Source organism: Mus musculus, chromosome 19 (assembly GCF_000001635.26).
Source record: "Mus musculus strain C57BL/6J chromosome 19, GRCm38.p6 C57BL/6J".
Lineage (NCBI taxonomy): Eukaryota > Metazoa > Chordata > Mammalia > Rodentia > Muridae > Mus > Mus musculus.
In genome coordinates this window covers 19,819,156-19,845,148 of record NC_000085.6, presented here as the reverse complement: position 1 = coordinate 19,845,148, position 25,993 = coordinate 19,819,156, and the positions used below count along the sequence as shown (strand labels likewise).

At 36.9% G+C, this 25,993-nt stretch overlaps 1 long non-coding RNA gene across 1 annotated transcript in view; it reads right to left on the bottom strand.

Annotated features, from left to right (window-relative positions):
- Gm32469 overlaps positions 1 to 24,114 on the bottom strand; it is a 158,115-nt gene extending 134,001 nt beyond the window's left edge. The window contains exon 1 of the long non-coding RNA XR_386579.1: positions 24,068 to 24,114. This is a non-coding gene — a long non-coding RNA (predicted gene, 32469). The remainder of the gene's footprint in view (positions 1 to 24,067) is intronic.
- Between the last annotated feature and the right edge of the window lie 1,879 nt (positions 24,115 to 25,993).

Below are 25,993 nucleotides of genomic sequence, written 5' to 3'. Positions count from 1 at the left end.
CTATTGTTCAAGATTGTTTTAGCTATCCTTGTTATTTTATGTTTTTGTTCATTTTTTCATATGAAGTTGAGAATGGTTCTTTCAAGTTCTGTGAAGAATTGTGTTGCAGTTTTGGTGGAGATTGCATTGCATCTGTAGATTGGTTTTGGAAGGATGTAATTTTTTCTATGTTAATCTTATTGAACAATGAGCATGGGTCAAGTTTCAATCTTCTGATGTCTTCTTCAATTTCTCTCTTTTGGAAATATGATGTTATTAATCACACAAGTCTTTCACTTGCCTGGTTAGAGTTATACCAACATATTTTTTACTATTTAAGGCTATCATGAAAGATGTTATTTCCATGTTTTCTTTCACAGTCTGTTTGTCCTTTGTTTATAGGAAGACTATTGATATTTTGTGAGCTAGTCTTGTATCCAACTGCTTTGGTGAAGGTATATATTAGTGCTAGAAGCTCCCATGTGGAATTTTTAGAGTCACTATGTACAGTATCATATCATATGCAAATAAAGATATTTTGACTTCTCCTTTTCCAATTTAGATCCCTTGATCTCTTTCAAATTATCCTATTAATATAACTAAGAATTATAATGAGTAGGCATGGAGAGAGTGTATTGCCATATCTTATTCCTGATTTTCATGAAATTGCTTTGAGTTTCTCTCCACTTAGATTGATATTCACTATGAGCTCTTTGTAATTATCTTTATTATACTTGGCTATGTCCCTTGTATCCCTAATCTCTCCAGGACTTTTATCATAAAGGCTTTGAAGATGTAGCAGAAAGATGATTAATGTGGGGATCCAGACAAACCTAAGACTTTCTTAGAGGCCAAGATGAAAGGATAGAACTGTTTTGCTTGTGTCCAACTTTGTTCAAGGGATGTTCTGACCCAACTTTTACCTTCTCTATCTTCTCTATCATTCTCATCCATTGAAACATTCTCATCAAGAACCTGTCACAGCAGAATGAACTACTGAGCCAGGTCAAACTAACATGATAGGTGTTTAAAAAATCAATACTTAAACCTATTATTGTATAAGCTTTATAATTAAATGAAAGAAGGATGATAGAGAATCAATGGTACATAAATGATAAATAGATAAATAAATACATATAGGTGAGTGATAGATATATGAGAGATGGTGATAGACAAAGATATATGCCATGAGATAAAAACCATATCTTGTGTCTGGAGAGGACATAAGTCCTTGATGAGAACCTAAAAGTACTATTCAAAAACTGGACATAGTATTAAAATTATTCTTAATGCCTTACTCTTCCTTTATCAGAAATTAAATCATCACTCCCCTTCATATTAGAATATTCTACTTGTAGTATGTGAAAGTTAGCATGGACACACTCAACTGGTTAATACTAAGAGAAGCAAGGCTGTGGAATGCTCAATTCTAAATGACACATCTATGTAATATCCCTGCATCCATTGCTCAGGAATTGTTACAGAATAGGGAGGGGGAAAGTTTATAAGATCCCAAGAGGCAGGTAACTTCAAGGAAACAGTATTTTTTTGGACACTCAAGAAGCTTAACATTTCTGAAATTATAGTGATTGTGCTAACATACACATAATTTGTACAAACTCAAGCAAAAAAAATCCTAGCAAGGAGTAAGGTTGTCAAATTTGGGTGGGTATGGAGCACAGGATGAAAGGTTGGGAAGGTTAGAATATGATAAAACTTCACCATATGAAATTCTCAAAGAATTAATAAAACATTCAATGAAAAGAATAATTTGTAATCTGGAATTCAAAATATTAATGCTGTATTTTAGTGTGACTACCATATAATATCTAACCATTTATAATACAGAATGTATCCTTTATTTCACTATAAGTTCTAGGCTTACATTCATTTGTGTATTTTGTCTTTTTAAAATATTTCCAATATATAGTTTAAAATAGGCTACAGAGTATTTCATATCTAACCTTGAAGCATAGAGATGTGTTTGTCTTGCAAAGTCAAGGTATTAAGTATCTAAATTTTGTTAAAAATACAATTAGAGGACAATATGACCTTGTGAATGAGTGTAGCAAATTCAATAAAGACCCAGGAAGATTCTAATTCATTTCATAACTCGTCCATATGTGCACAATAATCTTTGAGTGGCATTTGGCTAAATTCTGGTGTATAAAATTTACCTTTTACATGTAGAAAGATGTATAATTCCAATTTATTTGCAATGAATTGTTAAAATACTAAGACACTAGGAATGGGCTCACAACCCTTAGAATGACCCACCAGTTTTATTTCTGGCTTTACATTATTTGAGAAACTCCCACATGTATACAAGGAGACCTGCATTATAAAAGTTTGCTAACAGGATGCAGTATTTAATAATGAACAATTAAATTAATCATATTTAGTAATGATGAGTTTAAAACAAAATTAGTAATTATGGGCATATGACAGTAAAACTATAGTATGAACATAAGTATAAACATTTATACACGATCTATATAGTTTTGTAAGAAATATATTCAAAACAATCCATAATGAAAATATGATACAGTTTGAGTTTTAAAAATATGGCTATAAAGTTTGAAGATAAATGTGGTCACCTAAAACAATAGAAAAAAAACTCTTTATATGTATGTGCATTTATTTATACATAGTCATAAGCAACACATTTGTAGAATACATAGTTATTCAATGTTTAAAAGTGGATTTGAATTATTAATAAATTGATGGTATAAATTTGTTTTTAGATAGAGAAGGGAATTGAACTCATGTTACTTGATGGTCAAACTTGACTATTCACTTGACAGAACCCAAAGTTAAATAAAAGGAACCACAAAGGAAGGGTTTGAGAGGATATTTTCCAGGAAGCATTGTCTGAAGGATATGGCTATCCCTCAAGGTTAATTGCAACACCAAAAAGGAAGCAGAGATAGAAAGAAGTCTGAAAAAAACCCTGCACCATTTGCTTGCTTGCTCTACTGCTTAATGATGGCTGTATTTATCACACTGCTGATCCTGTTAACTGTCTTTCTATGACAATGTCAGACTCCAACTTTTCAAGCTTTCCAGTGTGGAGAGAAGACCAATGACTAAACCCTTATAAATCTCTCAGTTATTCCAGTCCTAAGACTGCCACAGTTGGACTACCCAGGACATGTTATGTAGGCAATTCTAATAAATCTGAATTTAAAATATCACTGAATATGTTTCTCTATGGTATCCTCATTAACACATGGCCATAAGTGAAGAAGAATTCTGATGTTTCTTCATCTATGTACTAAAAAAAACCTAGAATCAATACTATTATTATAGTAACTCTTTCATACAAATATGTTTATAACAGCTATATAATTTTGGTTGTGACCATAGACTTTAATCGCTGAGTGTTCATGTAAAATAATGCAAATAGATCCATATTTATCACCATGCACAAAACTGGAGTTCAAGTAGATCAAAACCCTTATCATAAATCTGAATAGACTAAATGTAATGAAAGAGAAAGTGGGAAATAGCCTTGAACACATTGGTACAGCAGACAGCTCCTAAACAGAACACCAGTGGCTCAGGCTCACAGCTCAACAATTGATAAATAGGATCTCATGAAACTGAAAAGCTTGTGTAAAGCAAAGGACACTGTCAACAAGACAAAACAGCAACCTACAGATTGGGCAAAGATCTTCACTAACTACATCTGACTAAGGGTTAATATCTAAAATACATAGAGAAGTCTCAACAGAAGAATCTCAAATAGCTGAGAAACAAAGAAAAGTTCAAAGTCCTTAATCATCAGGGAAATGTAAATCAAAATGTCTCTGAGATTCCATCTTATACCCATTATGATGACTAAGATCAAAAACTCAGAAGACAACACATGCTGGAAAGGGTGTATAACAAGGGGAACATTCCTCCATTGCTGTTTGGAGTGGAAACTTGTACAACCACTCTGGAACTGAATCAGGAGATTTCTCAGGAAAAATGGAAATAGTTCTACCTGGAGATCCAGCTCTTGGGTATATACCCAAAAGTTGCTCCAACATGCCACAAAGACAAATGCTCCTCTATGTTCATACTAGCTTCATTCATAATAGCCAGAAACAGCCTAGATGTTCCTCAACAGATGGATACAGAAAATGTTGTTTATTTACACAATGGGATGTATTCAGCTATTAAAAACAAAGATATCATAAATTTCGCAGGCAAATAATGCAACTAGAAAATATCATCCTGAGTGAGGTAACCCATATCCAAAAGAACCTGCATGATATGTATTCACTGATAAGTGGATATTACCCATAAGGTACAGGACTCAAAGAAGCTAAATATGAAGGAAGGCCCAAGCAAGAGGGCTTGAATCTAGCTTAGAAGGGGGAGTAAAATATTCACAAGAAGTATATGGAGGGAGGAAACTGGGTGACAGAGGAGATGGGGAGAGGAATAGGGTGGAGTTCAGAAGTTCAGGATCAGGTAAGGTGAAAGACAAGAGAGGAGGCCAAAGGACCAGGAGAATGAATGGAAATCTGCAGCTGGTGAGGGAAGGGGTTGTTAGGTACCAGAGATCTGGAATGGGTGAAGTACCTAGGAGTCAATGGGGATGATCCTAGCTAAGACTCATAGTAATGGGGATATGGAAAAGCCACATCCTATCGCCAGGCAGAATCCCCCAGAGGAGGGATAAGGACAACCCACGAATAAACGTTTGACCCAAAGTTTGTCCTGTCTATTAGACATACAGAGACAAAAATTGAGCAGAGACTTGGCTACCTTGTCTGGCTTCAGTGGGAGAGGATACTCCTAGCCCTGCAGAAAGTTGATGTTCTAGGGTTGGTTATACCCAGGGAGTGACTCAACCAGCTCAGAAGAAAAGGCAATGGGGGAGAAACTGTGTGAGAAGAATGGGAGGCCACAATTGGGACACAAAGTGAATAAATAATGGAAAACCAGCTTGTTCTGGCTAGTTTTGTGTCAACTTGACACAGCTGGAGTTATTACAGTGAAAGGAGCTTTAGTTGAGGAAATGCCTCCATGTGATCCAACTGTAAGGCATTTTCTCAATTAGTGATCAAGAGGGAAAGGCCCCTTGTGGGTGGGACTATCTCTGGGCTGGTAGTCTTGGGTTCTATAAGAGCAGGCTGAGCAAGCCAGGGGAAGCAAGCCAGTAAGGAACATCCCTCCCATGGCCTCTGCATCAGCTCCTGCTTCCTGACCTGCTTGAGTTCCAGTCCTGACTTCCTTGGTGATGAACAGCAGTGTGGAAGTGTAAGCTGAATAAATCCTTTCCTCTCCAACTTGCTTCTTGGTCATGATGTTTGTGCAGGAATAGAAACCCTCACTAAGACACAGCTATATATTTATAATTCTAAAATATAGTTGTCAAAAACTTTTGAGTAGAGTTGCTACTTTGTTTTTTAATTAGGTATTTTCCTCGTTTACATTTTCACTGCTATCCCAAAAGTCCGCCAAACCCACCCCCCCAATCCCCTACCCACCCACTCCCCCTTTTTGGCCCTGGGGTTCCCCTGTACTGGGGCATATACAGTTTGCAAGTCCAATGGGCCTCTCTTTGCAGTGATGGCCGACTAGGCTATCTTTTGATACATATGCAGATAGAATCAAGAGCTCCCGGGTATTGGTTAGTTCATAATGTTGTTCCACCTATAGGGTTGCAGTTCCCTTTAACTCCTTGGGTAATTTCTCTAGCTCCTCCATTGGGGGCCCTGTGACCCATCCAATAGCTGACTGTGATCATCCACTTCTGTGTTTGCTAGGCACCGGCATAGTCTCACAAGAGACAGCTATATCTGGGTCCTTTCAGCAAAATCTTGCTAGTGTATGCAATGGTGTCAGCGTTTGGGAGCTGATTATGGGGTGGATCCCTGCATATGGCAATCACTAGATGGTCCATCCTTTCGTCACAGCTCCATAAGATACAATTTGCTAAACGCATGAAATTCAAGAAGAACGAAGACCAAAGTGTGGACACTTTGCCCCTTCTTAGAAATGGGAAAAAACACCCATTGAAGGAGTTAGAGTTGCTACTTTTATGGATTATTCTAGTAGTATTTTAAGTTCTCTGTCTCTGTCTCTGTCTCTGTCTCTCTCTCTCTGTCTCTCTCTCTCTCTGTCTCTCTCTCTCTCTGTCTCTCTCTCTCTCTCTCTCTCTCTCTCTCTCTCTCTCTCACACACACACACACACACACACACACACACACACACTCACAAGTATGAGATATAGGCGGTAGTATTTTATTCCTGTGACTATGGACCATCATTTTATTATTTCACATAAACAACAGCCCCTTCTTTCTTTCTGTTTCTTTGTTTCTGTTTTCCTTCCTTCCTTCCTTCCTCCCTTCCTTCCTTCTTTCCTTCCTCCCTTCCTTCTATCCTTTCTTTTTTTCTTTCTGTATATCCCAAACATTGTCTCCCCTCCCAGTCCTGACCCACAGCTTCCCTCTCCTAGCCCTCTTCCTTCTTCTCTGAGACAGTGCCCATGCCCCGTATCTCCCTGGGTCTGCAGGGTTATGTGCATCCTTTCCCACTGAGGCCAGACAAAGCAGCGCTGTTGGGAAATGGATTCCACAGTTCCAGTCCAGCAACAGCTTTAGAGACAACCCCTACTCTAGTTGTTGGGGGACCCACATAGGGACTGAGCTATACCTCTTGGTATAAGGTTTTGTTTGTACCTCTAAAGATACAAGTTTTGAGCAGTTGCAAGGTGGTGTTGTGAAATGTTTTGAATCTCTAAAACATGAGTGGAGAAAAAGGCCCTGTGTTAGTGGTGCCTAGTTATTAGAAGGGAGTGAAATCATTCTCATGGGACAAAAGGACTGTTAGAAAGAGCAAGCCTGAGTTTACTCAACTCTATGATTCCTTTTTGGTGACTGCAACCTTCCTCAAGTATCAAAGCCTCCTGTCTAGAGTATGAACTAATAATTTTGGATTTTTAAATTATAAAACTTAGCAAATATGTCTTTTACATAATAAGATTGCCAAGTATTTCTTTATAGTAATAAAAAGTGGAACAGCACATACTTTATTATAATATTTAAATTTGGGGTAGTAGCCACAGATAGGCTAATGTATAACCTGTAACCCAATAACTCCCCAGATAGTTATAAAGAAGGGTCATATATTAATGTCAAATAAAACATACTTTAGTGATATAATATTACATAAGCCAGAAGCTTATTCAAAGTCTGCTTTTAGGTATCTTATACCTATAATTATACCCTTTGTTTTATTTTTTTTCCTAGTACTCCATTTAGAGAGTAGCTTTTCTGAAATCATTCTAAAATTTTGTGGGAAATGGAAAAGGTAAGATCTGATCTTTTCAAATTCAGGTGGATCCTATATAAATTTATATATAATACACATCTATGCTCATATGGATACATGTATTTAGATTACATATATATGTATGGTTGAATGTATTATATGTAAGTATGTATGTATAGACTAACATGTGCCTAAAATGTAAATAACTTGTTCATTATTGAAATAAACAGCTGAGAAATTGTGGAGGCTATGCCACAACTGTAAAATAGGGTTTTATACCATCAAGTGTATATTGTAGAAAAGTGCCTTCATGCAGAAGTCACTGAGCCTGATAGAGTCTGTTCTAGGTCCTCTGCAGATACTTTGTGGTTATTTAGCTTGGGGTTTTGTGGAACTCCTAACAGTGGAAGTGGAGGTGTCTGAATCTTTTGCCTCCTCTTAGGATTCTTTTCCTTGTACTGGGTTGCTTCACTCAGGTCTGATATAATAATTTGTTCTCATAGTCTTAGTGTATCTTGTTATGCCATGTTTGGTGGATATCCCTGGGAGCCCTGTTTTTTTTTTTTTTTTTTTTTCTGTAGTAAAGAGAAACAGTAAGTAGATCTGAGGGAGATTGAAGGAGGGGTAACAGAGGGATGGGAAATTGTGGTTGGGATATATTATATGAGTGAAGACTCAATTTAAAATATAAAAGTGAATTTGAGTAGAAAAAAGAAACATGTTTCACTTGTTAATACTAAAAGAATGTGTTAATCCAATTAATAAACTCATTATGTAAAATAATGTATAATCTTTACATTTCCAAGTTGTTTGTAAAATAATGTTTAAAAACAAATTAGGGATTAAAGGTAATAATAGAATTAATATTTTTAATACGTTCAGGTGATATTTCTATTATATAAGGCTGAGAATTTTTTTTACACGTAAAAAAGTGACAATTATCATTCTTAAATGCATAGTCACCATCTTGTGACTTTAAATCTTGGTTAACCATGAGGTGACAGAACAAATACAAGACTACCAAGGTCACCATAGGCCAATATGTATTTGCATAATTTTGCCCATTGGCTGTTTAGATAAAGAGAACAATTAATTTCATCAGTATCATTGATAATTGAATTTCATTTAGCAGATAAATTAGGTTATCAATTCAGTCTGCCTTCCAGGTTCTTCAAATAGAAGTTGATGTTTGGTAAGGCAACACTATCCAAAATATTTTAGAATAAATATTTATGAAGGCAGAATAAAATCACAATTTAAAAATGTTTTTGAATGACAATTATTTGTAATTCTGAAACTTACTTTTTATGTGAATTTCTTTAAAATATACATAAAGCTTCAGGTGTGGTCATTTTAACTACTTCTACAAAATAGGCACACATGAATGTCTTTAATCAATTTACAGATATACCTAAATTTAAAAAGTAGAAAACACCTATTGTAAGTTTTTTCCACTTCTCTTGGTTCATGAACTGTGATTTTCAATTTTATATGCCACACATTTTCTTTCTTCCACTTTTTAACTTAAAAGAAATATGATTATTAAAAGAAATTATATTCCAATGAAAAGCCAAAACTCAAATCCTACCTTTACTCACCCAATTCTTGTTCCAGTTGAACCAAAATTCCCATTCACAGATTTCCTGAAATCACACTAGATGTGACTGATTCTAATGTGTAGCCAATCCTAACAAACCATCACATATTTATGGTGGCATTAACTCTTCAATTCTGGTCAATGTTCTGAAGTTTAGATTCACTCAACACATACCTCTAAATAGCTGAATAAGTGTTACTGCACAGATAAAAAAATGCGTAGCTCTTTCTGAGAATATTGTACTAAGTAGCTATTGCATTAGAACAAAGCCAAGGGGATGAATCCTTCCAAAGAGATCTCTTACCTTTGGTCTCTCCTCCAGTACTCTCTTTTAATTAAATAATTTTTTTACAACCAATATTCCATTCCCCACCGCCCCCATCCACATTCCAACTGCTCCACATCCCACACCTCCTTCCCATGCCTCCACCCCACCTGACCTCTAGACTCCCTGGGGCCTCCAGTCTTTTGAGAGTTAGGTATATCATCTCTGAATGAACACAGACCCGGAAGTCATCTTCTTGTATGTGTGTTGGAGGCCTCATACCAATACACTCTTATTAGTGAAATATTTGAACATGCTTTTTGGTGAGTTTATAATTGCAGTCAAGTAATTACTTACATAAAATTTAGTCCCTTACTGGTAGTGCCATTAAGCCTTTAATGTCCTGTTTTATGACACTTACTCCTTTGGTCTGAAATGAAATTCATACTTTGTAACATAAGTTAGTTTTAACTTATTTCATGAGGAAATAAAGTTACATATGAAATATATTATGTTGGTACTTTTGGTAGATTATAGTGCCCTGTTTCTACAGCATTTTATAAAACCTCACTTGTTCTTTAAACTGTAGCTTATCTTTATAAATTAAGCCAAATTAAGATTTCATCAAAATGTGTTAGGAGATGAGTAACTGGCATGTTATTACTATATTCTAAGATAGAGTCGCACTGTAAGTGCATACATAGAAAAATATCTTTTAGTTCAATATACTGTAAATGGTGAAGGCAGTTATTGAGATACAAGAAATACAGTAGGGTTGTTTAGCCAACCCAATTGAAAGATGTAAAATGGAGATAAAAATAATGTATGACAATTTTAGCACCAAGAAGAGATTTTAAAACAAATTTTCTATGCTTTGCTTTATTCATCTGTAATATCAACTCTGCTTAGTTACTTGTTTTAAATGTTTCCTAAACCATATGAAAAGTACAATATAATTTTACATTGGTCTGTTTTTTACAAAAAATTAAATTAAATATTGCTTTGTTTACATCAGATTAAAATGTAAGATATAATAAAGATATTAAATAAGAAACCAAGCTAGGAATGATGCTTCCCTACTCTTTTGAGTTCTGCTTCCCTAAGATTCTTACAGAATAAAAGTGTCTTATTATTTCCTTATTTATATGCATAGCTTAGCATGAGTATGAATGATGTTGCACTAGTTTTCTAGCACCATGGATAATTTAACTAAGGCCTTGAAAATTTATCTGTCATTTTCTGAGTTCTTCAAACAGAGACGTTCAGCTAAATACATGGTATTCCTTCTGCAGTAGTTTTACTCAAGTAGATCCAATTATGATTTCAAAAGCCAAAATCAGAAATTATAACCTTTTTAAAAGTTTTTATTTTATTTTTAAATTGTTTTTTACGCTCCATATTCTGTTTGCTGTGCCCGCACCCCATCCACTCTCTCTCTCTCTGCTCCACACCCCACACCTCCTCCCCATCTCACCCTGTCTCCACTTGGATTCTCCCACCCTCCACCCCACTTGACCTCTAAACTCCCTGGGGCCTCCAATCTCTTGTGGGTTAGGTGTATCACTTCTGAATGAACACAGACCCAGAAGTCTTCTATTGTATGTGTGCTGGGGGGCTCCTATCAGCTTGTTTATGCTGTCTCTTTGGTGGTCCAGTGTTTAAGAGATCTCAGGGGTCCAGATTAGTTGAGACTGCTGGTACTTCTACAGGGTTACCCTTCTCCTCAGCCTCTTTCAACCTTCCCTATTTCAACAACAGCAGTCAGCTGAAGCTGGAAACAACCTAGATGTCCCACGATAGAAGAATGGAAAAGATAATGTGGTTCATTTACACAATGGAATACTACTCAGCTGTTAAGAAGGAGGACATCCTGAGTTTTGCAGGCAAATGTATGGAATTAGAAATTATAAACTTTATAAATTTGTAAACTTACCCAGATTTGTGTTTTCATAAACTGTTGGTATGTTGACAACTTCCAAATTTTTGTGAGTAGCCTCAGATAAACATCTATTTCAGAGAGTGTCCTACCAATTCTCCAAACTCTTTTACTTGTGTGCTAAAGGATGCTTGATACTTAATATGGCTGACATTTGTCCACAAAGTTTTTAATGATCCTAATTTATTCCATGTCCATAAACATGCTTCCATCACTGGACACTCAGGATATTCAAGCTATATACCCAAGCTATTTAATTTTCATTCTTTTCTCTTCTCATTGTTCTATATTTATTAGCAAGTCTTATCTTTGTTACCTTTGGACCTGAATGACAATTCTAAGCCTTTCCCAACACTTCCTCAAAAAAACAAAATCAAAACAACCCCCCAAAACCTGCTATGTCCTGCCATGATCAATATGAAGTTGTTCTTTCCCTAAGGTTGTCCTATTGTTACAGTCACTACTGCTTTTTTTTTCCCCCAAGTCTTCAGGACTCAGATCAAATTGAACAGCATCTCAATGAAGACAGAGGCTTTGTAAGCCTCATGGATAACTCTTAGGACTCTCCTGGTCTAACTCTGCTTGGTTAGGATGATGAATTTGCTGTTCCTTCTTTCTTAAATTCTCATTTTTCAACTAGTTACACAATCTTCTCTGTATACTTTGTATCTTTGTTCAAATATCAGTTACTCAGAGAAACTTTCTAACCACTCACATTAAAAGATTAACATATGTGAATTTAGCTGTTCTTCACCTTGTATCATTTTGCATTGTGAGCTTAAGGCTATTTCAAATGATAACACCTGACTCTTTACTTTTATAAGGTATAAATCTTCCTATATACTCCTATATAATTCAAGTCCTACAAAGACTACACAAAGACAAGTGCTTTTTCTTGTTTAGCTATGAACAACAACTTTATTTATCTAAGTACCCTGACTGACCATGGTGCCAGATAGAACCTTCTTTCTTCCTGCCTAGGTCAGTAAAAACTCCACCTACATTTCCTAGTATACTATGATAACCATGTAAATCTATGTTCTGTATTCTCTCTAGGCTCACCTACACCCCATTTTCCTTTCTTGGGACCCAAAGCAACCTTGGTGTTAGGTAGCTTTCACTTCAACAACATCTACAGACAGACAAAAACCCTGGCTGTCTTTCCTAGAACTTAAGGTCAACTGCATTGTTGGGTATGACTTTCTCATTCCTTCTACCAAGGGCATCCAAAATCTTTTATGTCCATTCTAGAAACTCATATAGATCATGTACCAAGAGGTTCCTTTCCTTTTCATCCCTAGGCTAACAAAACTTCTTACCACTTTTACCAGGACTCAATGCTTAGCACTCTTCCGGCTCTTTAAGTGGTACTTTGCCAAAGAGGAGGGCTCCAGGAAAATATATGAGCTATCATTACTCTTGGCTTTGTCCACTCTGACCTAGGACCTTCTCCAGGAACCTAGCACACATAGCCAACCTTAATAAGAGAAACTCCACTAGACCAATCTGACTTAGGATCATCTTAAACTGCTAACGCATCACTCTGTTTCAGGATGATGACCATGTATAATGGTCCTTACAGCTTTATTTATCTCTGATATCTTCAGGCTGCAAAGTATCCAGTCCAATTCCTATAATCCCAGGTTAGGACTCCCCATAGTGATCTTTAGGACACTTGTAAGGGACCTATCTCTACCCACAGTTCTATTCCTTTAATACTCCCCAACATTCTCTAGCCTGCTAGCCTACCTCTAGGATTCAGTTTGCTAAATTAAAATATCATATCAAAAGACAAAACCAACAACTTAACTTCAGCCCATATTTCATTGCAAGAACATAAATAAGAAGAAAAAAGCAAGACAATATACCATCCACAAATACAACTAACTCTGTAAATGTCCACAATAATAATGACTTAAATGAAAAGGCACAAAATTGAAAAAGAACATATAAACATGTTCACAGAGTTCAAGGAATTGAAAGAAATATGAGCAAACATCTGAATGAAATTTAAAAGGACAGGAATAAACTCCCAATTGAATTTGAAGAAAACACAAGCAAGTGCCCAAAGAAAGAAATTATGATAATTGAGGAAATGAACATTGAATTCAATGAAGAAGTGGAAATATTTAGAAAAAAAACAACTGAAAATAAAGTTAACAGTTTAAAAAAAATTTAAAACGTTCTGTCAAAACACTCACTAACAATATGGCCTACATCAAAGAAAGAATGGTAGTATTTGAAGAAAGGATAGAAAAAATGGATCATGAACTCAAAGAAAGTATAGGTTTTCATAAAACGAAAGGTGAAAGAATGTCAAATGGCATATGTAAGAACTCTGGGTCATAGAAAAAAATTCCACATCTATTTATTTCAAGCACAGAAGAGGGAAAATGCCATGTCCAGTGCATAGAACATAGAATCACAGCAGGAAGTATGTCAAATCTAGGAAAGAAATTACTACAAAATCAGCTCTACAGACAATACTAGAAGGAATCTTTCACATTGAAATAAAGTATGAGCAGACTTAGAGCACCATAGAGCAAAATTAAGTGTATAAAGATAGCAATAGAAAGCAAGATAAGACACCCTTGTTTAAGAAACCATGTGCATGAATCATAAATATGGACAAATTAAGTAGGTACCGATCTAGAAGTTTCACCATTACTATCTTGGTTTTATAGTGAAAGACAATGTTATTCATGCTGCCATAAGAGAAAAATAATCACCAGTCTCTACCAGCTGGAAACCTTGTGAGCTACAATAGGACTCTTCTAGCAAGATATCCCTACTGGTGTAATAGAGAGATGAATATTATTGAAGTAGCCAACCACTTCCTGATTGGATTTAAAGTCCATTCCATAAAACAGAACACATACTCAGTATTCTTTATCTGGGCTAAGAGTATTTGTCTAAATAGATCACAATCCCTGGGGTAAAACTTACTAACATTATCATGCTATGTAAACATAATATTAAAGTTAATTCTAATGACTAATTGTTATGTCATTAGATTAATTCATTTCTTAACCCTTTCTAGTGAAGATTCTTGTAGTAGATAGAAATTAATCCAGAAAGCCAAAACTGGTCGATGAGAAACTGTGGACTGTTCTGTTATGATTTGGGGCATCTATATCATACCCTTCCCTCTGATACCCAGGGAACAAGGAAAGGGGAGAGAGTATCTAAGCCAAAAGTGGTAGATGACTATAAGGAAACACCATTTGCTAAACAAAAAGGTGAGATCCATATAAACTTAAAATGACCGTGTCAGCATGCATAAGTCCTATACAAGTTCAGCTAGACAAACTCAGCATGACTATAGAACAGGTGGTCTCAATGTCCCATCCCCAACTGTAGAGATACTGGCATTTGGTAGTTGCTGGGAAATGGAGAGTCAGTTTGCTTTAAGGGTGTGACCCTGTAGGACAATGACTCTCCAGGGTAGTTTCAATACCAAGGATTATTTGAACAATGCAAAATAAATTTAATGGTAGAGAGAGAGAAAGAGAGATAGAGACAGAGACAGAGACAGAGACAGACACAGACACAGACACAGACACAGACACAGACACAGACACAGACACAGACACAGACACAGACACAGACACAGACACAGACCGAGGGAAAAACACAAAACTCAAAAATTTGTGTGGGTAGATAGATAAGGGTGGCTTTGGGATGAGTTGGGCATTGTGTAGGGTGTGATCAATATATGTTGTACAAGGTTCTCTAAGATTTTATAGAGATATTATCTTGGAGGTAAAAGCAAAGTATTTGTAACTGAAGCAATGTTTCTTTTTTGTTATGTGTCTTTTTATTGCAGAAATGATTAAATTTATGCCATCCAAAGTAGCAGTTATAAAAATGAGAATGTAGTAATTATGCTGAAATTACATAGAACATATGTTTTGAATTTTAGTGACATGAGCACAGCTCTTCCCATTCATATTAAAAATCACAACACATGCATTTGATACTAGTTGGAGTAAAGTAGAAATTAACTCCTTTAAGTTTTTCAGTCGGGTCTCTTCTTTGCTTATAATGAAAAAATATTGTCCTACAATTATGTTACTTTCACCATTTTAATAATCATCATTCTTTTTAGTCTTTTAAAGTATTGCTTTTATTTTTCATATTAATATATTTTGTACTATTTAACACTCTTGATTTATTATTTATTGTAGATTTGTTAACCTTCCCATGTTAGGAATTGACTTTGGGCCATTGTATGGGTCTAGGCAGAATCCTTACTAAAGAGGTAAATTTCTTGCCCCTGACTTAGTGTCTATTTCATTTCATTATTGTAATTCTCATTTTGCTAAGTTTTCAGGAAATTAAAAAGATAAACTCAGTGAATCACTCACCCATGAAAAATATAAGTCATTTTTCCAAATTTAAATATATGCAAGATCCTTGGGGAAAAAAAAGAAAAGCTAAGGAAGCAGATTAAAAAACAAACAAACAAACAAACAAAAATCCCTGAAGCCTGTGCAATACTATGTATGATCAAGACTCCACTGGATTTTTCTTTGTTTCAGAATAGAAGTTCTCAATTGCGGGAAACTTTGTTTGCCAAGGGTCGTTTAACAATATTTGCAAGACAGTAAGGAACAGATGCTAGTAACCTTTAGTGAGTGGTGAACAAAATATAGCTGAACTTTAAATAATGTTTATATCAGGCACTGCCTACCAACGTGAAGCTATAATCTAGATTCAAATGCTGCTGGTTCTGACCTGAGAAACTCTACTCCGGAGCCAGGAAAAGAAATGGAATATCTTTACCTTTTATTAAAAAATAACACCTGATGTGTCTGAATGTTTTCACTTTCCTCTGCTTTTTTTTCCCCAAAGGTTTTAGCCTTAACTAAACAGGAAGAAAAAGAAAAGAGAAGAAAATCTCTGTATAAGATTTGGTCAAGGGATTGAACAGGTAGAGAATCTTGTTCTTCCTCTCAGCATAACAAGTATAAATTTAATGAATGATGCCTCTAGATTGATCACTTCTAAACAAACCATATTATAATTGTGTGGTACTTTATGAACATGGAATGAAGTCATCAGTGTGGGGCTGCAATACAGCCAATATTCTTATGAGAAAAAGAGTCATGGATTACATACTGCAAGGAAAAGTGCACATGGAGAGAGAAAGCACCCCCACTGAATTCCAAAACAATCAATCAAATATATGCCCCAGTACAGGGGAACGCCAGGGCCAAAAAGTGGGAGTGGGTGGGTAGGGGAGTGGGGGGGAGTGTATGGGGGACTTTTGGGATACCTTTGGAAATGTAAATGAGGAAAATACCTAATAAAAATATTAAAAAAAAAAAACTCAAAAATCTGTACCAGCCATTCATCTGAGAGATATACTTCTGGAGCAACTACATATACATGCACACACACACATACAGGCAAACACACACACACATGCACACACACACACACACACACACACACACACACACACCAGTAACTATAAGAAAAGAAATAAACCAATAAAAACTTGCCTTGTATCTGAATAGGGAATCCTAAAAAGTTTTAAAACATGGCTTATAAAACATTTGCAAAAGTGTTCAACATCCTTAGCCATCAAGAGACTGAAAATTAAAACATCTTGGGGGTTGTGCCTCTCCTCATTTAGATATAATAATAATAATAATAATAATAATAATAATAATAGCACCAAAGACAGAAAAGAATGAGAGGAGGACGTTCTCTTACTTTTAGATTGTAGGAGTATAAAATGATACATTCAGAATGAAAATCAGAATGAGTTTATCAGAAATCTAGAAAGAGAACAACCATTGGAAGTCCTCCTAGTGTAAACGTTGATAACTCAGGGTTTGCGGTCTTACTATAAAGACCTACTCAACCATGTTCATTCATTGCTCCTCTATTCACAAGGGGTTGGAACTGCAGTAACTTAAATATCCACTCCAGCTGAGAAACTATAGATGATGATTGGAATAGTGGTAGATTAGGGGTGGGGATAAATGGTACCTGGCCATGTATCAGTGAGTGAACCTAAAGCTATTCATATTCAGAAAGCACCAACTGGATTCTGTGAGATGTTGAAATAAAAGATGTAGACTGTAGTTGAGAGTGGGGATTGTTCATGGCATCCAACTAATTGGAGAGAAAATTGGAAGATATATTATAATAGATGGTAAAGACTTAAGACAGTCTCAAAGAATAAAGTTTGAAATGTTATTACTAAAAATGAATGTACAAAGAGAAGAAACAATGGCCCACATGAGGACATGATGCATAACAACCATCTTTAATGCAGAAATGCGTTTGTAGGCTCTTTGATCCTGTGCTTTCAATGTGTAGCACTGAGGCACACAGTTATATTGTCTAAGCTCCCCCATCTACAACATTTTTTTTGACAATCTTATTAGACAAAGAAAGATTCCTGCATTCACTATGACTTGTGGAAAAATGGTGCTTTTTGTATAATACCTTTATCAAAATAATATGTGAAAACTCTAGCATTCCATAATGCATAGCTGTAGTCTAAGAGCAGCGTTGTATGTTGCCCATAGTGATAAGAAATACAAAGAATCAAAGATAGGAAGCAGTATCTAAATTGGTTTTACTGGGTTGTGTGAAAGAATGCTTTAAAAAATAAAATACGAGACATGATTATTAAAAAGCAGAATTATCCATGCACACATATACCCCACACACACACTGATTTAAATTGCAATTTGGAGAATTGTTTCTAATGAGAGCAAATGCTGAGCCTACAAAGCTTTCCTATTGTCTTTTCATATTTTGAAGTGATTTTTAATTTCTGTTGTTCTCTTCCCAGATGATTTCCATTTAGTTTTGTTTCCTGAAGTTTTATAATCCATAGTTTCAAATGTTAGTACATTTCAATGAAGCCACTTCAGAGCTTTGTTTCTGAAGTGCTAGACATATTATGTTTGTTTAATACAGTATTGTTTCTGGATATTATCTAGCCCTCTTCATGTTTTCTCTAATATCAAGTAGTACTGCAGAAACAAATATGTTTCTCTTTATATTCATCCTTCTGTAGATCGTGGATTATACGGTATAAGGGTCAAGAATTCTTACTCACTATTTATACTTCTCATTTATTTTCTGTACCTTTATAAATATTCTGGAAGGTTTTCCTTAAGTATAGTAAGAAGGCAATGTTCATATCAAGTGAGCATACTTGTAAGCACCTTCCAAAGAGATCTCACAACTTTGGTTTATAAGAGTTTATAAGAGTTCATAGTCACCTTCCAGTCGGCCCCAGCACTGGGTCACCTTGAGCGTGGAGTTGGTGGACACCCCCAAGGTCCCCAGAGCACTCTCCACAGGATCTGTGGACCTCTGGTGACAGGAACACAACTTCTGTTCCAATCCAATCACGTGGGACCTGAGACAGCATTAATTGGGGAAGCAGAAAACACAGACTGACCAGGGTCACAAGTCCCTTCTGGTTGGCCCCAGGACCAGGTCACCTTGGGCACAGAGTCTGCGGACACACCCAAGGTCCCCAGAGCACCCTCCACGGGATCTTAGGACCTCTGGTGAGTGGAACACAACTTATGCCAGGAGACAGGTTCGAACACCAGATATCTGGGCACCTTCCCTGCAAGAGGAGAGCTTGCTTGCAGAGAGTGCTCTGACAACTGAAACTCGGGAGAGAGCTAGTCTCCCAGGTCTGCTGATAGAGACTAATAGAATCACAAGAGGAACAAGCTCTAATCAGAAACAACTATAACAACTGACACCAGAGATTACCAGATGGCAAGAGGCAAATGTAAGAATCTTACTAACAGAAGCAAAGACCACTCACCATCATCAGAATGCAGCACTTCCACTGCACTCAGTCCTGGGCACCCCAACACACCCGAAAAGCTAGACCCGGATTTAAAAGCATATCTAATGATGATGGCAGAGGACATCAAGAAGGACTTTAATAACTCACTTAAAGAAATACAGGAGAACACTGCTAATGAGTTACAAGTCCTCAAAGAAAAACACAAAAACACAACCAAACAAGTAGGAGTCCTTAGAGGAAAACAGGAAAACACATCCAAACAGGTGATGGAAATGAACAAAACCATACTAGACCTAAAAAGCGAAGTAGACACAATAAAGAAAACCAAAAATGAGGCAACACTAGAGATAGAAGCCCTAGGAAAGAAATCTGGAACCAAAGCAACAGAATACAAGAGATGGAAGAGAGAATCTCAAGTGCAGAAGATTCCATAGAGAACATCGGCACAACAATCAAAGAAAACGCAAAATGCAAAAAGATCCTAACTCAAAACATCCAGGAAATCCAGGACACAATGAGAAGACCAAACCTACGGATAATAGGAATTGATGAGAATGAAGATTTTCAACTTAAAGGGCCAGCAAATATCTTCAACAAAATTATAGAAGAAAAGTTCCCAAACTTAAAGAAAGAGATGCCCATGAACATACAAGAAGCCTATACCAGAAAAGAAATTCCTCCCGACACATACTAATCAGAACAGTGATTGCACTAAATAAAAATAGAATATTAAAAGCAGTAAGGGAAAAATGTCAAGTAACATATAAAGGCAGGCCTATCAGAATTACACCAGACTTTTCAACAGAGACTATGAAAGTCAGAAGATCCTGGATAGATGTTATACAGACACTAGGAGAACACAAATGCCAGCCCAGGCTACTATACCGAGCCAAACTCTCAATTACCATAGATGGAGAAACCAAAGTATTCCACAACAAAACCAAATTCACACATTATCTTTCCACGAATCCAGCCCTTCAAAGGATAATAACAGAAAAAAAAACAAAACAAAAAAAAAAAAAAAACAATACAAGGACGGAATATCGCGCCCTAGAAAAAGCAAGAAAGTAATCCTTCAGCAAACCAAAAAGAAGACAGCCACAAGAACAAAATGCCAACTCTAACAACAAAAATAATAGAAAGCAACAATTACTTTTTCTTAATATCTCTTAATATCAATGGACTCAATTCCCCAATAAAAAGACACAGACTAACAGACTGGCTACACAAACAGGACCCAACATTCTGCTGCTTACAGGAAACCCATCTCAGGGAAAAATACAGACACTACCTCAGAGTGAAAGGCTGGAAAACAAATTTCCAAGCAAATGGTCTGAAGAAAAATGCTGGCGTAGCCATTCAAATATCGAATAAAATCAACTTTCAACCCAAAGTTATCAAAAATGACAAGGAGGGAGACTTCATATTCATCAAAGGTAAAATCCTCCAAGAGGAACTCTCAATTCTGAATATCTATGCTCCAAATGCAAGGGCAGCTACATTCATTTAAGAAGCTTTAGTAAAGCTCAAAGCACACATTGCACCTCACACAATAATAGTGGGAGACTTCAACACACTACTTTCATCAATTGACATATTGGAAGCAAGAAGAACTACTCAAAGAATCAACCAAACAAGGAGCTGGTTCTGTGAGAAAATCAACAAGATAGACAAACCCTTAGCCAGACTCACTAGAGGGCACAGGGACAAAATCCTAATTAACAAAATCAGAAATGAAAAGGGAAACATAACAAGAGATCCTGAAGAAATCCAAAACCCCATCATATCTTCTACAAAAGGCTATACTCAACAAAACTGGAAAACCTGGATGAAATGGACAAGTTTCTAGACAGATACCAGGTACCAAAGTTAAATCAAGATCAGGTTAATGATCTAAACAGTCCCATATCCCCTAAAGAAATAAAAGCCGTCAGTTATAGTCTGCCAACTAAAAAGAAAGCCCAGGACAAGATGAGTTTAGTGCAGAGTTCTACTAGACCTTCAAAGAAGATCTAATTCCAGTTCTGCACAAATTATTTCACAAAATAGAAGCAGAATGTACTCTACCCAATTCATTCTATGAAGCCACAATTACTCTGATACCTAAACCACAGAAAGATCCAACAAAGATAGAGAGAGAACTTCAGACCAATTTCCCTTATGAATATCGATGCAAAAATCCTCAATAAAATTCTCACTAACCGAATCCAAGAACACATTAAAAAAATCATCCATCCTGACCAAGTAGGTTTTATTCCAGGGATGCAGGGATGGTTTAATATATGGAAATGCATCAATGTAATCCATTATATAAACAAACTCAAAGACAAAAAACACATTATCATCTCGTTAGACACAGAGAAAGCATTTGACAAAATCCAACACCCATTCATGATAAAAGTCTTGGAAAGATCAGGAATTCAAGGCCCATGCCTAAACATGATAAAAGCAATCTACAGCAAACCAGTAGCCAACATCAAAGTAAATGGTGAGAAGCTGGAAGCAATCCCTCTAAAATCAGGGACTAGACAAGGCTGCGCGCTTTCTCCCTACCTATTCAACCTTGTACTTGCAGTCCTAGCCAGAGCAATTCGACAACAAAAGGAGATCAAGGGGATACAAATTGGAAAGGAAGAAGTCAAAATATCACTTTTTGCCAATGATATGATAGTATATATGAGTGATCCTAAAAATTCTACCAGAGAACACCTAAACATGATAAACACCTTCAGTGAAGTGTCTGGATATAAAATTAACTCAAAAAAGTCAGTGGCCTTTCTCTACACAAAGATTAAACAGGCTGAGAAAGAAATTAGGGATACAACACCCTTCTCAATAGTCACAAATAATATAAAATACCTTGGCATGACTCTAACTAAAGAAGTAAAAGATCTGTATGAAAAGAACTTTTAGTCTCTGAAGAAAGAAATTAAAGAAGATCTCAGAAGATGGAAAGATCTCCCATGCTCATGGATTGGCAGGATCAATATAGTAAAAATGGCTATCTTGCTAAAAGCAATCTACAGATTCAATGAAACCCCCATCAAAATTCTAACTCAATTCTTCAACGAATTAAAAAGAGTAATCTGCAAATTCATCTGGAATAACAAAAACCCTAGGATAGCAAAAACTCTTCTCAAGGATAAAAGAACATCTGGTGGAATCACCATGCCTGACCTAAAGCTGTACTACAGAGCAATTGTGATAAAAACTGCATGGTGCTGGTATAGGGAGAGACACATAGACTAGTGGAATAGAATTGAAGACCCAGAAATGAACCTACACAACTATGGTCACTTGATCTTTGACAATGGAGCTAAAACCATCCAGTGGAAAAAAGACAGCATTTTCAACAAATGGTGCTGGCACAACTGGCGATTAACATGTAGAAGAATACGAATTGATCCATTCCTTTCTCCTTGTACTAAGATCAAATCTAAGTGGTTCATGGAACTCCACATAAAACCAGAGACAGTGAAACCTATATAGGAGAAAGTGGAGAAAAGCCTCAAAGATATGGGCACAGGGGGAATATTCTTGAATAGAACATCAATGGTTTGTGCTATAAGATCGAGAATTGACAAATGTGACCTCATAAAATTGCAAAGCTTCTGTAAGGCAAAAGAAACTGTCAATAATACAAAAAGGCCACCAACAGACTGGGAAAGGAACCTTACCTATCCTAAATCAGATAGGGGACTAATATCTAATATATATAAAGAACTGAACAAGGTGGGCTCCAGAAAATCAGATAACCCCATTAAAAATGGGGCTCAGAGCTAAACAAAGAATTCTCTCCTGAGGAATACTGAATGGCTGAGAAGCACCTGAAAAAATATGCAGCATCCTTAATCATCGGGGAAATGCAAATCAAAACAGCCCTGAGATTCCATCTCCCAACAGTCAGAATAGCTAAGATCAAAAATTCAGGTGACAGCAGATGCTGGAGAGGATATGGAGAAAGAGGAACACTCCTCCATTGCTGGTGGGATTGCAAGCTTGTACAACCACTCTGGAAATCAGTCTGGTGGTTCCTCAGAAAATTAGACATAGTACTACTGGAGGATCCTGCAATACCTCTCCTGGGCTTATATCCAGAAGATGTTCCAACAGGTAAGAAAGACACATGCTCCACTATGTTCATAGCAGCCTTATTTATAATAGCCAGAAGCTGGAAAGAACCCAGATGCTCCTCAACAGAGGAATGGATACAGAAAATGTGGTACATTTACACAATGGAGTACTACTCAGCTATTAAAAAGAATGAATTTATGAAATTCCTAGGCAAATGGATTGACCTGGAGGGCATCATCTGATTTGGTAACCCAATAACAAAAGAACTCACATGGTATGTACTCACTGATAAGTCGATATCAGCCCAGAAACTTAGAATACCCAAGATAAAAGACAGAAAACATATGAAACTCAAGAAGAATGAAGACCAAAGTGTGGACACTTTGCCTCTTCTTAGAATTGGGAACAAAACACCCATGAAGGAGTTACAGAGACAAAGTTTGGAGCTGAGACAAAAGAATGGACCATCTAGAGACTACCATATCCAGGGATCCATCCCATAATCAGCTGCAAAACGCAGACACCATTGCATACACTAGCAAGATTTTGCTGAAAAGACCCTGATATAGCTGTCTCTTGTGAGACTATGCTGGGGCCTAGCAACCACAGAAGTGGATGCTCACAGTCAGCTATTGGATGGATCACAGGGCCCCCAATGGAGGAGCTAGAGAAAGTATCCAAGGAGCTAAAGGGATCTGCAACCCTATAGGTGGAACAACATTATGAACTAACCAGTACACCCTGGAGCTCATGTCTCTAGCTGCATATGTATCAGAAGATGGCCTAGCTGGCTATCAGTGGAAAGAGAGGTACATGGTCGTGCAAACTTTATATGACTCAGTACAGGGGAATGCCAGGGCCAAGAAGTGGGAGTGGGTGGGTAGGGGAGTGGGTGGTGGGGAGGGTATGGGGGACTTTTGGGATAGCATTGGATATGTAAATGAGGAAAATACCTAATAAAAAAATTAAAAAAAAAGAGTACATAGTCTACAGTAATTCTTGGGCAAAGTTTCCAGTGGTGCCTGACATTTCTTCTATAAAAGCAATTTTAGATGAGAGCTGTTAGTGCTTATTCCTTACCAAAGCAGTAGCCTAGAGCAGAGTGCATTTCAGAAATAACCTCTAAACATCATCAAAATTACCTACCTTATTAGAAGTCAATTGCAAAGGCCCCAGAGCTTCTCCTACCCTTGTGAGGACAACATCAAATCCAAATAAAGAAAATTTTGCTTAGTCACTGCTCCTGACTGATTACATAAGCCACTATAAATTAATTGGACCAAAACCCTAAACCTTCTGAGCCTGGTGAGTTTCTATCTTATGTTTTTCTCTGCCTTTTGAAGCAGACTATGAAATGGTTAGTAACTTTCATCTAGCTCCATCTGTCAGCTCTAGTATATTGCTCTAACAATATCTTCTTTGTAAATTTGACATTTTTCTTCTCTATTATTCTCTTTAAATGTTAACAGAGTCAAGTATCCCAAGAGAGATTTCACAACAATTTTTGCCCAGGCTTCTCTGTCTTTTCACTTTCACAATCCACACAAATATGAAATTATATTTTATCCACCACTGGAGATGCTTCCTCCTGCAGTAGAACAAGTACAGAGTCCTAGACCCAGACATTATTCAGGGACTTAGGAAGAAACCTTGGAACATCCAGCTCTAAAGAGAATATCTCCATCAAATTCCTCCCCTCAGACCTCAAGAGAAGCCTGGGGATGAAGAGACAAAAAGAATATAAAAGCCAGAGTGAATGGAGAAATCAAGAAAACAAGGCCCTCTAAATAAGCGTGATCTAACCACATAGGAACTCACACAGACTGAGATATCATAGACAGGACTTATATGGGTCTGCACCAGGTCCTTTGCACATAAATTATGGTTTCCAGTTTGGCATTTTTGTAGGATTGCTGAGTGGGTGAACAAGTGGGTATCTGTGTCTTATGCCTTCTCCTTAACTCTTTTATCTTATTTTTTTGTTTGCTTTGTCCAATCTTGCTGTGTTAGCTTTTGCTTTTATCATATATTATATATTATTACATAGATGAGTAATTTTTTATTTTTATATTTTTTATTAGGTACTTTATTATTTATATTTCAAATGTTATCCCCTTTCCTACATTCCCCTCCAAAAATCCTCTATCCCCTCCTACTCCCCCAGCTCCCCAAGCCACACACTCCCATATCCCGACCATGGCATTCCCCTATGCTGGGGCATAGAACCTTCACAGGACCAAGTGCCTCTCCTCCCATTGATGACCAATCCTCTGCTAAATATGCAGCTAGAGCCACAAGACCCACCATGTGTTTTCTATGTTTGGTAGTTTAGTCCCAGGGAGCTCTGGTGGTATTGGTTAGTATATATTGTTGTTCCTCCTATGGGGATGCAAACCCCTTCAGCTCCTAGGGTACTTTCTCTGCTCCTTCATTGGGGGAGCCTGTGCTCAGGCCAATGGTTGACTGCAAGCATCTGCATCTGTATTACAGCAATATCAGGGACAGTAAGCAAGCTATTGTTGGCATCTGCAATAGTGTCTGGGTTTGATGGTTATTTATATGATGGATCCCCAGGGCAGTCTCTGGATGGTCATTCCTTCAGTCTCTGCTCCAACCTTTGTCTCAGTAACTCCTTCCATGGGTATTTTGTTCCCCCTTCTAAGAAGGATTGAAGTATCCACACTTTGGTTTTCCCTTTTTTGAGTTTCATGTGTTTTATAAATTGTATCTTGGGTATTCTGAGCTTCTGGCCTAATATCCGCTTATCAGTGAGAACATATCATGTGTGTTCTTTTTGTGATTGGGTAACCTCACTAAGGATAATATCCTCCAGGTTTTTCTATTTGCCTAAGAATCTCATAAATTCATTGCTTTTAATAGCTGAGCTGTACTCCATTGTGTAAATGTACCACATTTTCTGTATCCATTCCTCTGTTGAGGGACATCTGGGTTATTTCCAACTTCCAGCTACTATAAATAAGGCTGCTATGAACATAGTGGAGCATGTACCCTTATTACATGTTGGAGCATCTTCTGGGTATATGCCCAGGATTGGTATTGGTGGGTCTTTGG